Below are 11,930 nucleotides of genomic sequence, written 5' to 3'. Positions count from 1 at the left end.
GAAAGGGTAAATTAAGGCATGAGAATCTCCTTTGGGGTTATGAATGAATCTGTTGTGAGGATTTTCCTTTTCTCAGATTCTCTAAGTTGTTAGATTTCAAATCAATGTAAAGATGTGGGGGTGAAGAGAAGCTCTGGTCCCTGAGTCACTATCCTATCATTTTATCTCAGAATTCCAGATTTCCAGAAGTCAGAGTAGGCACATAGTCCAAGGTTTACTGGTCCTGATACTGCCTGGTAGCAGTGTGAGTATATATTACATTGCACAAATTTCTAATTACAGGTTTAAAATATTCAACTAAAAATGGCATCTAATCAAGAGATTAAGCTTTATGAGAACTGGAAGTGGCTGGATTATAAACCTGATGAGTTTTATGTTCCATGTACATAAAAAGAATGTTTTTAATGACTGATAAGTAAGCTAAATTTTCATTTTCTTCTCCAAATAGCTTTGGATTTTCTTTCTCAGTGAACACTGATCTTGAATACATGCAAATACTAAAACCCAGCTGTTTCTCTTTATGAGCAAAAGGCAGTCTTAATTAGTTTTTATAAGATATACATATCTTTCACTCTACTAAAATACCACACTCAACAAATAATGTTTTAACTACAATATCAGTGAATGCTTTTCCTGTTCTTTTTCTCCCTGTATGGTCCTGCATCTGATACCTAAAAAGTATCACCAAAATATAATTTTTTTAGACAATAGAATCAAATTGCCAAATTTATTTTGAATGAAGTTTATGATTAAAATTTCTCCATTTATGTAACTTTAATCATAGGCTTCATGAAGGAAAAGGCTGCAATTGCATCAATTTTACGTATTGATAAATCAAATTTTGGTTAGAAGATCGCTTGAGGCCACACGCACTTCATTAACTGCCAACTGAACAAGGGCCATAACCCTGAATTTCTGAGTGCTTATTCCTTCGTAGAGTACAATTGATAAGATCAGGAAAACAATATTGTCAAAATTGATTATTTTGGAGGATTTCTTCTTTGGTGCTATATTATCTAAATTGAATATGTCTAATTGTAAATGTAAAACCCTTTCGGCACATATTTGGAAACCAACTACGTTAGGGTTGCCATAAGAAAGTACCACGGACCGAGTAGCTTAAACAACAAAATTTCATTTACTTACAATTCTGGAGGTTAGAAGTCTGAGATTAAGGTTTTGGAAGAACTGGTTTCTTCTGAGGCCTCTCTCCTTGGCTTGTAGAGGGCCATCTTCCTCCTACGTCTTCACATGGTCTTCAGAATGTATGTATCCCTGCCCTGATTTTCTCTTCTTAAAAGGACAACAGTCATATTGGATTAGTGGATGCTCTAATGACCTTATTTTAACTTAATTGCCTCTTTAGCCTTACCTCTAAATATAGTCACATCCTGAGGTACTAGTGTTGCAGGAAGCGACACCCAATGGAGGCAATTGGATGCTCAGACAACATTGTTAGAGGAAGGAGAATTTATTAGCCAGTGGAGCACGTGGGGCTTAACAGTACCAAAGCATGAGCTCCTTTCGGTTAGATTTCTTAGTTTATATATTTTTTCAGTGTCTATGCAAGGGGCGCGTGATTCCTTCGTCTGAGGTCTTCGTGAACCTCATGACTCAGGATGGGGAGGGGAAGTTTGGGTGGGGGGCTGTAAGGGGGAAGGAATTTCCAGACCACAGGTTTTATCTATTTACAGGCTGTTTGTCTTGTAGAACCCGCAGCCTTCGTGTTATCAGTATTAGGTGTTGCAAGAGTTTCCAGAAGGCCATTTAGAGATTTATAAGATGTGGTTAATCTATAACTCACTGAGTCGGTCATTTCTGCAAGCCCTTTCCTTTGCATTTTTCAGATGCCTCCCCTCCTCTCTTACTAGGGGTTAGGACTTCAACATATGAATTTTGGAGAGACACAACTCAGCCCATAACACTGTCAAAAATCTAGAAATAGCAAAATTAAAACCACCAGATCAAAAAATAATTTTTAGTAAGACTTTATTGTGCATATAAGAACAGTTCACAAACTGGGAGCTTTCCAATTTAAAACTAATACGAAACTCTGGGGCATTATATTACAGGATGGCTTATAAAATAAAAATAGGAAGTAATTTAACCTTTACAATGATTGCTTATTACAATGGAGGTTTCCAGATGGCCGAGGATTAGTTATGTGATTATCCTACACCAATTTTAGGATGATAACAAGTTTGTTTTATGATTATCAGAGGCATTTACAAGAAAAAAACATAATTAACTTTCACTTATGTTCAAGAAATAACTTAGAGTTAGTTGTGCTTATTGGCCTCAATAAGTTTTTGTCTGCCAGGAAATTTTCAAGTCCAGTCTCCGTTTTGTATTTAATTTTAACAGCACCAATTCACAGACTTCCCATATTTTTTATTTGGTTTAGGTTAAATAGAGTAGTTTCTATACCAAAAAACTATATCTAAATTATATTCAAACTGGAGTCAGATTATAGCACAAACAAAGGCTGTTTGGAGACTCCCAAATGCTTAATATTAAGAACGGCAGATTACAGAATCAACAAATCTCACAAGCCTCAGGATATCAAAGGGCTATCAAGAATAAATAAATTCTATATTTATATTTCCAAGAATAATAGAAATTACACACTTGCATATGTAAAGTCTTTGGTTAGATATACCAGAGACTTTGTACCCAAGTCCTCCAGTTTGCACACCAAGTCCATCCTTCTAGGACCTGAGAAAAAACAAAAAGGTGAATGAGAGTTTAAAAGAAACCGTTAGAAAATATTTTCAAACCAAGGCTTTGCTACTTATTTTAGAGCCATGGACATTCAAAGTCCACACAGGTTACCATTGCTCTAAAACATGAATCATCTCACTCACCTTTAGGGTTATTCTCATCACCAGTTTATCTATTCACACAGATGATTTGTTTACTAGCTGTGATACTTCATAGCTCTAAGCTGTGTTATTCTTATCTTTAAAATAGGGATAAAAATAGTACCTATCTCACAGAGTTGATATGAGAATTAAATGAGATGATGTTATTAAACGTCTGGCACAAGGTAAGTGTGTAATAAATATGAGCCAACATCAACTAAACCCCATGAGGGTAGGAGCTATATCTAGACCAGTAACTACTGTATACACAGTTCCTGGAATATAGGAGGCATTCATTAAATAGGTGTTCAATGGACAAAAGAATTAACCTCAGTCCAATTTGGGGATCATTTAAACAAAAATGAGGAGTGGGGACAGAAGGCAGAGGAGAGTGTTCTATATTTAAATTAATTTTTTTAATAAAAGAAAGTTGTCAGTGCATTTTAAAAGCATTTTATAAGATAGAAGCCCTATGACTTTATGAGATTGTTTCATTACTGAGAAAATTTTCTTTCACAAGTGCATGAAACACTTCACTCAAATCCACATCTGTCATGCCGTTTCTCAGAATTTATGGTCTGTTTTGTTTTGAGAAAAACAAAAATAACTCAGCAAACTATCCCACTTTAAGTATTTTAAACTTGAAGCTGATTATTTCTATATCCATTCCCCACACTATGCTTGCCAGTGAAACACTTTAAGAATGCCAATGACTAGAAAGAAAAAGAAAGAAGCTATAATGGTTCTCAACAACCTACTTGCTCAGTCTTTGGTTTGGCCTCCCTTCCCCGCCTATCGGCAACTCTGGAAAGATGTGGTGTGGAGATGGAAATGTTAACAACAACAAATTAGTAAGAAGCGGACACTGTACTGAACATAGACATGCTCCTATCCACTCAGAATGAAATTAGGGGAGCAGCATGATAACCCATAGGAGAACCGGAGGGGAACTGAAGTATAGTTCCTCCTACCTCTTTCTCCACTCCCATTTGCAATACTGGACACATGCTAGTCCTATGTGAGCAGGAGCTGTCCATTCCCCAAAGCAAGCAATGGGGATGCTGGGGAGCACAGTCAGGTCCACAAACTTCAAGGTCCTTCTCCTGGCCAAATCCATCGTGCTGGGAGATCAGATATGCACGGCCTGGAGAGCAGAGGATCAAGTTTCAGGGCACATGCACAGTGACTTTTGAATACCTGGGTACATGACTGCATCCAATGGGGACAAATTAATAAGTTCAAAGTGGTATACTTAGGGAAAAAGGTTAAATAATACCAACTACATGCATACATAGTGACAAGTGGTCAAATTCTGGCGTAAAAATTAAATAAGCATGCAATTTAACAAAAATTCAGGTTTCTATTACATGCCAGGCACTAATGGCACATATTACCAATCAGCAATACAAAGCCAATTGGAAAATAAAAATCTTGTTAAAATAGTGAATTCAATTCTTAACTTAATACCCTCAGTTCTATCACATGCTGACGATCTCTCAAAAAAAAAATTCTTAAAGAAATAAACGATCAGCACAGTATAGTAGAAAAATCATGGACTTTGGATACTTAAAGTCAAGAATTCAAATCCCAGCTCTGCAGCTAAGGCAGCTGTGCCAATGTTTCTTTATCTGTTAATTGGGAATTATAATATCTACCCTCAGCATATATTCTTATGCTGAGAATGAAAGGAGCTATTGTCTTTAAAGGGTCTAATATAATTCTTGATATGAGGGCTCTGAATTATTAGTTCTCTATTATCTCTGTTCTTCCCTGCCACTGAATAGATTAATGATATATTTGATTTAAACTGATGCATAAAGGAATGAATTATATGAAGAAACAAATTTCCTGATGGTGTAAATTTTCAATTATTAAAACAAGTAAACCAAGCAATTTGGAACTTAAGGATTCTCTAGTTTCCTTTAGTGGAGATGAGTTTTTCAAAGGCAATCTCATAGATGAGAGAATAGAACAAAGAGAAGTCTTTACTAAAATGAGTAAAGAATATAAAAGAGAAGTCTTGTGACTGAAACTTTCAATTTCAAAAGTTTAACTCATATTGTGAAACATGGCCTTTCACAATCCACTATGAAATTTATAGGCAGTAAAGTAGAGTATGAGAGAATGGACTAGAAAGGCAGAGAGAGAGGAGTTAGCATCCTGGCCATGTAGGAATTTAAACATATTATTTAACTTCTTTGAGGTTCAGTTTCCCATTTACAAGTTGGAGATAATGATACTTGCTGACAAGGTTGTTATGAGATAATGTAGATATAGTACATCATGCTCAGGAAATAAAAGTTTTAATAACACCAACCCTGAATTGAGACATTGAACCACTGACTGTCACCAAGAAATTTAATTGAGATGACAGAAAGAGAAAGGTGTAAAATAAAGATGATAGAAAGAGAAAGGTGTAAAATAAAGAAGTAGATAATGCATTCACAACTAAATGCATTAAAAAGAATGTTCTATATCTATATAGCTCTGTTCATGACTAGTAGCCACACTAAAATTGAATAAGATAAATATGATATTGAATAACTTGCTATATTCTTTGCAGGATGCATCATTAACATGCTTTCTCTGACCGCCAGGCCTTCATGCATACTACAGCTTTTGCTTGAAACACTTTTCCCCTTCTCTTCCCAATGCTTAATTTCTCATTCTTACAGTCTTGACATTAATGTCACTTCATTATGGAAGCTTTCTTTGTCTTATCCCAGAATAACTTAAGAGTCCTGATATGTGCTTCTGTCACTCTCCTAACTTCCTCATTTATAGTACTTCCACACTTGATTATAATTGAATGTTCATTCTCCGAGGGACTGAAAATTTCTATAGAACCAAGTCGGTGTGTCTGTCTTGCTCAGTGTTGTATCCAGGCACCTGGAATGGTGCATGAACATAAATTCTTGCGTGTAGAGTCAGCATATTTAGTCTTTCCATTGAGTATTTACTATTTAACATTATGTCATAAAATGTCAGTTATAGTTCATTTCTTCACATTTAAAAATAGCACAAATCACATTTGCAGGATGCTGCAGAAGGTTCTGTGCACTAGGTTGGAACTTTGAACCAACTGATACATAAGGTTACTTCTAGTTCAAAGTTCTGGTATTCTATGATTCTTCGATTTTAAGGATATGAGTATCATCCTCTCAATACTTAATCTACTCCGAGAAAGTAAATTTGGAGCACCAAAGCTACATTATTTCAGAATATGATGATGAAAGCATTATAGAATTCTTTAAAGGTAAAAAATGCATTGGCAGAAGTAGAGAGGACTTGGCAGTTTGTTTCTTCCAGTGGTGATAACTAGCTGATGCTGAACCATCTGTATTCCTTTTCACCATCTTCCTTATCCCTTCCTGCATCCCCCATTTCAAGATAAATAGTTAATATAAGCAGTCTGTACATATGAAAAAAGCAAAACCAGCTGGACTCCAGGAGGCATAACTTGCTACCATATTCTTCAAGCTGTACAGTCTACCGATAAACTCACTAAGCAAACCATATGACATAAATCTTACAGTATTTTGTCAAGATTGTGAATTGTATCCTTAAATAATAACTGCACCTCCTTGAATGTCAATTTTATTATTAAAGAGAGACTTAATAATAAATCTAAAAACACCAGGAGTCTGTTGGTGCACTGAAAGGATTACTGAAGTTTTCCAAACCATATCACTTGCAGTTTAGGGATGTACATTGTGAATTATATTTTCAGGAAAGTATCTTTCATTCATTGTACAAACCTCTGTCGAGAACATATATGATAGGCTTATGTTTAGAACCACAGAAACAATCAAAGAGCTTGAGACGGCTGGGATTTGGAAGTTACCATTCATAAACCTTGGAAAATGTAAAGGAAGAGCTATCTTCTATCTTATTTCTATGTTTTATAATAGTCTTTAAAATGTATTCTTAAAATACATGTTGAAGTCCTAAACCCCCCTCCCAGTACCTGTGAATGTGACCTTAAAATAGGGTCTTTGCAGATGATCAAGTTAAGATGAAAGCCTTACTGTTAAAGTGTACAGCTGAAACCTACTAGATTTCGTTAACCAATGTCACCATAAAAAAATTAAATAAATAAAATAAAAAATTTAAAAATTAAAAAGAAAGATGAAGTCATTAGGATGGGCCCTAATTCCATATGACTGTGTCTTTATAAAAAGGGAACATTTGGACGCTGAGATATATACAAAGGGAAGAGTATATGAAGATGCAGGGAAGATACCATCTACAGGCCAAAGAATGTTTAAGGCTACTAAAAATTAGGTAAGAAGCATGGAACAGATTTTCTTTCATGTCCCTCAGAAGAAACAAAACCTATCAACACTTTGATCTCGGACTTCTAGCCTCTAGAATGTAAGACATTTCTGTTGTTTAACCCACCCAGTCTGTTGTACCTTATTACAGCAGCCCTAGGAAACTACAACAAGCACTCTAGTCAAAAACCCATCTATTTCTATGGTATTCCTGAGTCAGGCATACTATAGTTACTACTATATAAATATTTTATAGAGACATAAAGCAGTTGTACAATTTGACAAATTGCTTGTAGATCCATTTCCAAAATGTAGGTCACATAATGCAGAGGTCCCCAATCCCCGGGCCATGGATCAGTACCGGTTTGCTGTTAAAAACTGGACGGCAAAGCAAGAGGTGAATAGCAAAGAAATAAAACAACATTCATGTTATTACTAAGTAGAAACACAACAGATTAGACACGAAAGCACAAAAATTGTCACTGATTTACTATCACACTGGCAAGAGGGATCAAAAGGCAGCAACCAGAGGTCATTCATTTGCTAATATCATTTAATATTTTTGTGCTTGAACTGAAAGAGTAGATTAACAAGGCTGCTTATTTGGTTTGTTGTTAAACACTAGGTTGAAAAAGGGTTACTAATGTTTTAAATGAAGGAAATTCAAAGTGGTCAGAGAAGGTTCAATTAGAGTAATTTCAAGACCATACAGCTAAGGAAAACAAAATCAGCTCTAGAAATATAGTGTATTAGCTGGAATATAGCCAGTATTCAAAAAATGTTTCTTAGAACTAATGTGAATATGACACTTCTGTTTTAAGCCTGTTGTTGAACTGAGAGCCTAAAACCCACTGGGAGTTCTTAGACCAACAAAAAGTTTTTTAAAGCAATTATCACTGGAAACAGAGAAGTAAATAGAATTCCAGTTTAATATATCTACTTGTATCAAATATGTCCTTAATTTACTTGTTCAATAAACATTTATCGGTCAATAATTGGACAAATGACAGGACAAAGTCCTTGTCATTAAAGAATTACATGGGAAAAAGACCAGAAAACAAACCATTACAACAGTGGGTGTAGGGACAAGGGAGGTTTGGGTATGGCAGCAAGTGCTTCTGAGTGGATGTGTCTCTTAAAGGATGATTAGAAGTTAGCAGTGGACGGGTAGGGAGCTAAAAGCACTAGTAAAGCTAATCAAGTGTGCAAAGAAAGAGGCTTGAGAAAAAGGCACTTTAGAGTGCAGTGTGGGGCTGCACTGACTATGTCATGGTGGATGATGAGACTAGAAAAGGCAACAAGACCCCTATATTGAAAGCGTTTGGCTGCTTTGCTAAGGAGTTGGACTTTATTGCTTTTTCCCCTAACTTTATTGAGATATAATTAATATATAACGTTGTGTAACTTTAAGGTGTGGAACATGCTAATTCAATATACTTATCTGTCGCAAAATGTTACCACCACAGTTTTAGCTAACATTTCCATTATCTCAAATAATTAGCATTCCTTTTCTATAGTGAGGACATTTAAGATTTACTCTCTTAGCAACTTTCAAGTACATAGTACATTACTGTTATTTATAATTGCAATGCCGTGCATTAGATTTCCCAGAACTATTCAACTTCTAATGGAAAGTCTGTACTCTTTGACCAGCATCTCCCCAGTCCCCTCCCCCACCAGCTCCTCATAATCACTATTCTACACTCTGTTTCGAAAAATTATGTTAGTAATGACAGTATGAAGAATGAGATCCAGAATTCATTGGGGTGTTCTTTGGGTAGTCTCTAGGCTGGGCCTGTATTCTTTTGTTTCCCTTGTCATTCATGTCTGACTAGCTACCTAACAAAACAATATCATATTTAACAGCCTAACTGAGAAAATATTTTAAAACAAAACACACAGTATTGGTTTGGAGAAACATGGTGGAGTGAGAGACGTCCTCAGATTTTTCCCCTTGAAATAACAATAAGCTGAACATCTAAAACTCAACAAAAAACACCCAAACTGCATACCAGCACATCTGAGCATGGGATCTGGTATAAGAGCTACCACAGGTCAGAAACCCGGGTGTCAGGCGGTGGACTGAGAGAAATAAAGAAGCTGCCTCTCGCAGCCACTGGAACTACCTGTGAGAAGAGGGGGAGAGGAGAAGGTACAGTGAGTTCCCTGAACAGCCCTGCCTGGGAGAGTTTGTAAGTTCCATGCAGCTGGCAGTAGGGCCCAGTCATCAGTGCAGAAAGCAGAAAAGCTGGATGGCAGAAAAACAACAGTTGAATTTACCAGCCGTAGTTGCAAAACGAAGACTGAGCTGCAGCTCCCAACCTCCAACCCAGAAGACCCCTTCCCCCATACCCTCCCAGACCGAACACCACAGAGCCCCAGGGGAATCTGAGCAAATGCTACCAAAACTGTAGCTAACACTGATAGGGACTGAAACTGAGGGTAGCAAGCGTGATTAAACGTCTACAAGAAAATAAAGGCATTATATAAAGGCATTATTAAGGCTTTATATAGACAGAGATCCAAGAGGCTTAGACGCCACCTACTGGAAACCAAAAGAAAGTACCTTCTTTGCAGCAGGCTAAAGAGAGAACTTTTTATAATAAATTTTCTTTCTGGAAAAAAAGCAGAATACATTTCCATTAATGCCTAGGCAGAAAAATAATCCATTAAACACCATGAACAACAAAGGTGACAAGGCATTTCAGAAAGGAAGAGAAAAAATAAGACAGAAAGGAGAAGAGAGAAACCGAAGAACGAAAAATAATGACAGAGAAATACAAGAACTAGCTGGTACCATCAGGCAAGGAAACATAAGAATAATGGGCATTACCGAAGGCAAGGAAAAGGAGCAGGGACTAGAAAGCATTCTCAGACGAATAGCGGGTGAGAATTTCCCAAATCTAAGGAATGAGCTGCAACTTGGAATTCAAGAAGTCAACAGAACACCCAATTATCTCACCCCCAAAAGGCCTTCACCAAGACACATTGTATATAAGTTATCAAAAATCAATGACAAAGATAGAATTCTCAGGGCAGCCAGGGAGAAGAAAACAGTAACGTATAAAGGAAAACTCATTAGATTATCCTCAGACTTTTCAGTGCAAACCTTACAAGCCAGAAAGGAAAGGAATAAAATATTTAAACTATTAAGTAAAAGGAACTACCAGAATAATGTATCCCTAAGCCCTCCTTAGATATGAAGGAGAAATTGAGACCTTTCCAGACATACAAAAATTGAGGAAATTCCCCACGACAAGGCCTGCACTACAGGAAATACTGAAAGGGGTCAGCTCCCCTAAAACAAAATGACAAAAAAAAAAAAACAAAAAAAACCATAATTAGGAGTAAAGTGACTATCAAGCAAATAGAAGCAGAGGAGTGCAACCCTTACTAAGAACAGGGCATTATAAGCTTAAATTATAAGAAGAGAATTGCTATAGCAAGATAGTATGCACGTTCAGCATACAAAAGGACAAAATGAGATAACAATGACTGAAAAGAGGAGGATTCAAAGATCTAAATTCGCCAAGGGGAATGGAGATAAGGCACGTGCAGAAGAAAATGGACAACTGTATATATATATATAACTATCCTTTACATATTCATAATGTTAACCACATATAGAAGATTTAGAACTGAAGTATATAACATAAAACAAGAAAAACGAGAGGGAAAACCCACAAAAGCCAACCAAACTTAAGAAAACAGAAGCGCAAGGACAAGGAAGCAATGGAAACACCGAGCTACCAGAAAGCAAAAGATAAAATGGCTATAAGAAGACCTCATACTTCAATAATCACCCTAAATGTAAATGGACTGAACTCACCAGTAAAAAGGCACAGAGTTGCAGAATGGATCTACAAACAAATCCCAACCATATGCTGCCTCCAAGAGACACATCTCAGCTCTAAAGACAAATATAGACACAAAGTGAAAGGGTGGAAAATGATATTTCAAGCAAATGGCATTCAGAGAAAAATGGAAGTAGTGGTACTAATATCAGACGAAACAGAGTTCAAAATAAAAATGGTAAAGAAAGATACTGAGGGACAATTCATAATGATAAAAGGAATCATGCATCAATAAGACATAACACTTATTAATATCTATGTTCCCAATTAGGAGCTCCAGAAATATATAAAGCAATTACTAAGAGAACTAAAGGGAAACACTGACCAAAACACTACCACAGTAAGGAACCTAAATACCCCACTGTCAGATATGGACAGATCGTCCAAACAGAAAATCAATAAGGAAATAACGTCTTTAAATGACACAATAGACCGATTGGACATAATTGACATTTACAGAGCCTTTCATCCCAAAACAGCTGCTATACATTTTTCTGTAGTGTACATGGAGCATTCTCAAAGATTGACTGCATGCTGGGACACAAAACTAGCCTCAGCAAATATAAGAGAACTGAAATCACACCAACCCTATTCTCTGATCATAAGGCTTTGAAGTTGGAAATCAACTGTAAAAAGAAAGCGGGATGAACCACAAATACGTGGACATTAAACAACATGCTACTGAAGAATAACTGGGTCATAGAAGAAATAAAAAGATCAAAAGATAAATAGAAAGAAATGAAAAAGAAAGAACAACATATCGAAACTTTTGGGACACAGAAAAAGCAGTAATAAGAGTAAAGTTCATATCATTACAGGCCTATCTCAAAAAACGAGAAAAAGAACAAATGAAACCCTAAATCATCAGAAAGAAGGAAATAATCAAAATTAGAGCAGAATTAAATAAAATTGAAAACAAAAAGACAATAGAAAAAACAAAT

At 36.2% G+C, this 11,930-nt stretch overlaps 1 long non-coding RNA gene across 3 annotated transcripts in view; it reads right to left on the bottom strand.

Moving 5' to 3' along the window:
* Positions 1–1,098: 1,098 nt before the first annotated feature.
* LOC107195592 overlaps positions 1,099–11,930 on the bottom strand; it is a 39,853-nt gene continuing 29,021 nt past the window's right edge. For 2 of the 3 annotated variants that reach the window (XR_003045999.1, XR_001516778.2), the window contains 2 exons: positions 3,833–4,005; positions 1,973–2,715 (listed from right to left, as the gene is read on the bottom strand). This is a non-coding gene — a long non-coding RNA (uncharacterized LOC107195592). Of the gene's footprint in view, positions 1,294–1,972; positions 2,716–3,832; positions 4,006–11,930 lie in introns of those variants that run through there. The other variant, XR_003046000.1, reaches the window with a different exon arrangement.

Source organism: Pteropus alecto, unplaced genomic scaffold (genome assembly GCF_000325575.1).
Source record: "Pteropus alecto unplaced genomic scaffold, ASM32557v1 scaffold63, whole genome shotgun sequence".
Lineage (NCBI taxonomy): Eukaryota > Metazoa > Chordata > Mammalia > Chiroptera > Pteropodidae > Pteropus > Pteropus alecto.
This window is presented reverse-complemented; position numbering and strand designations above follow the sequence as displayed.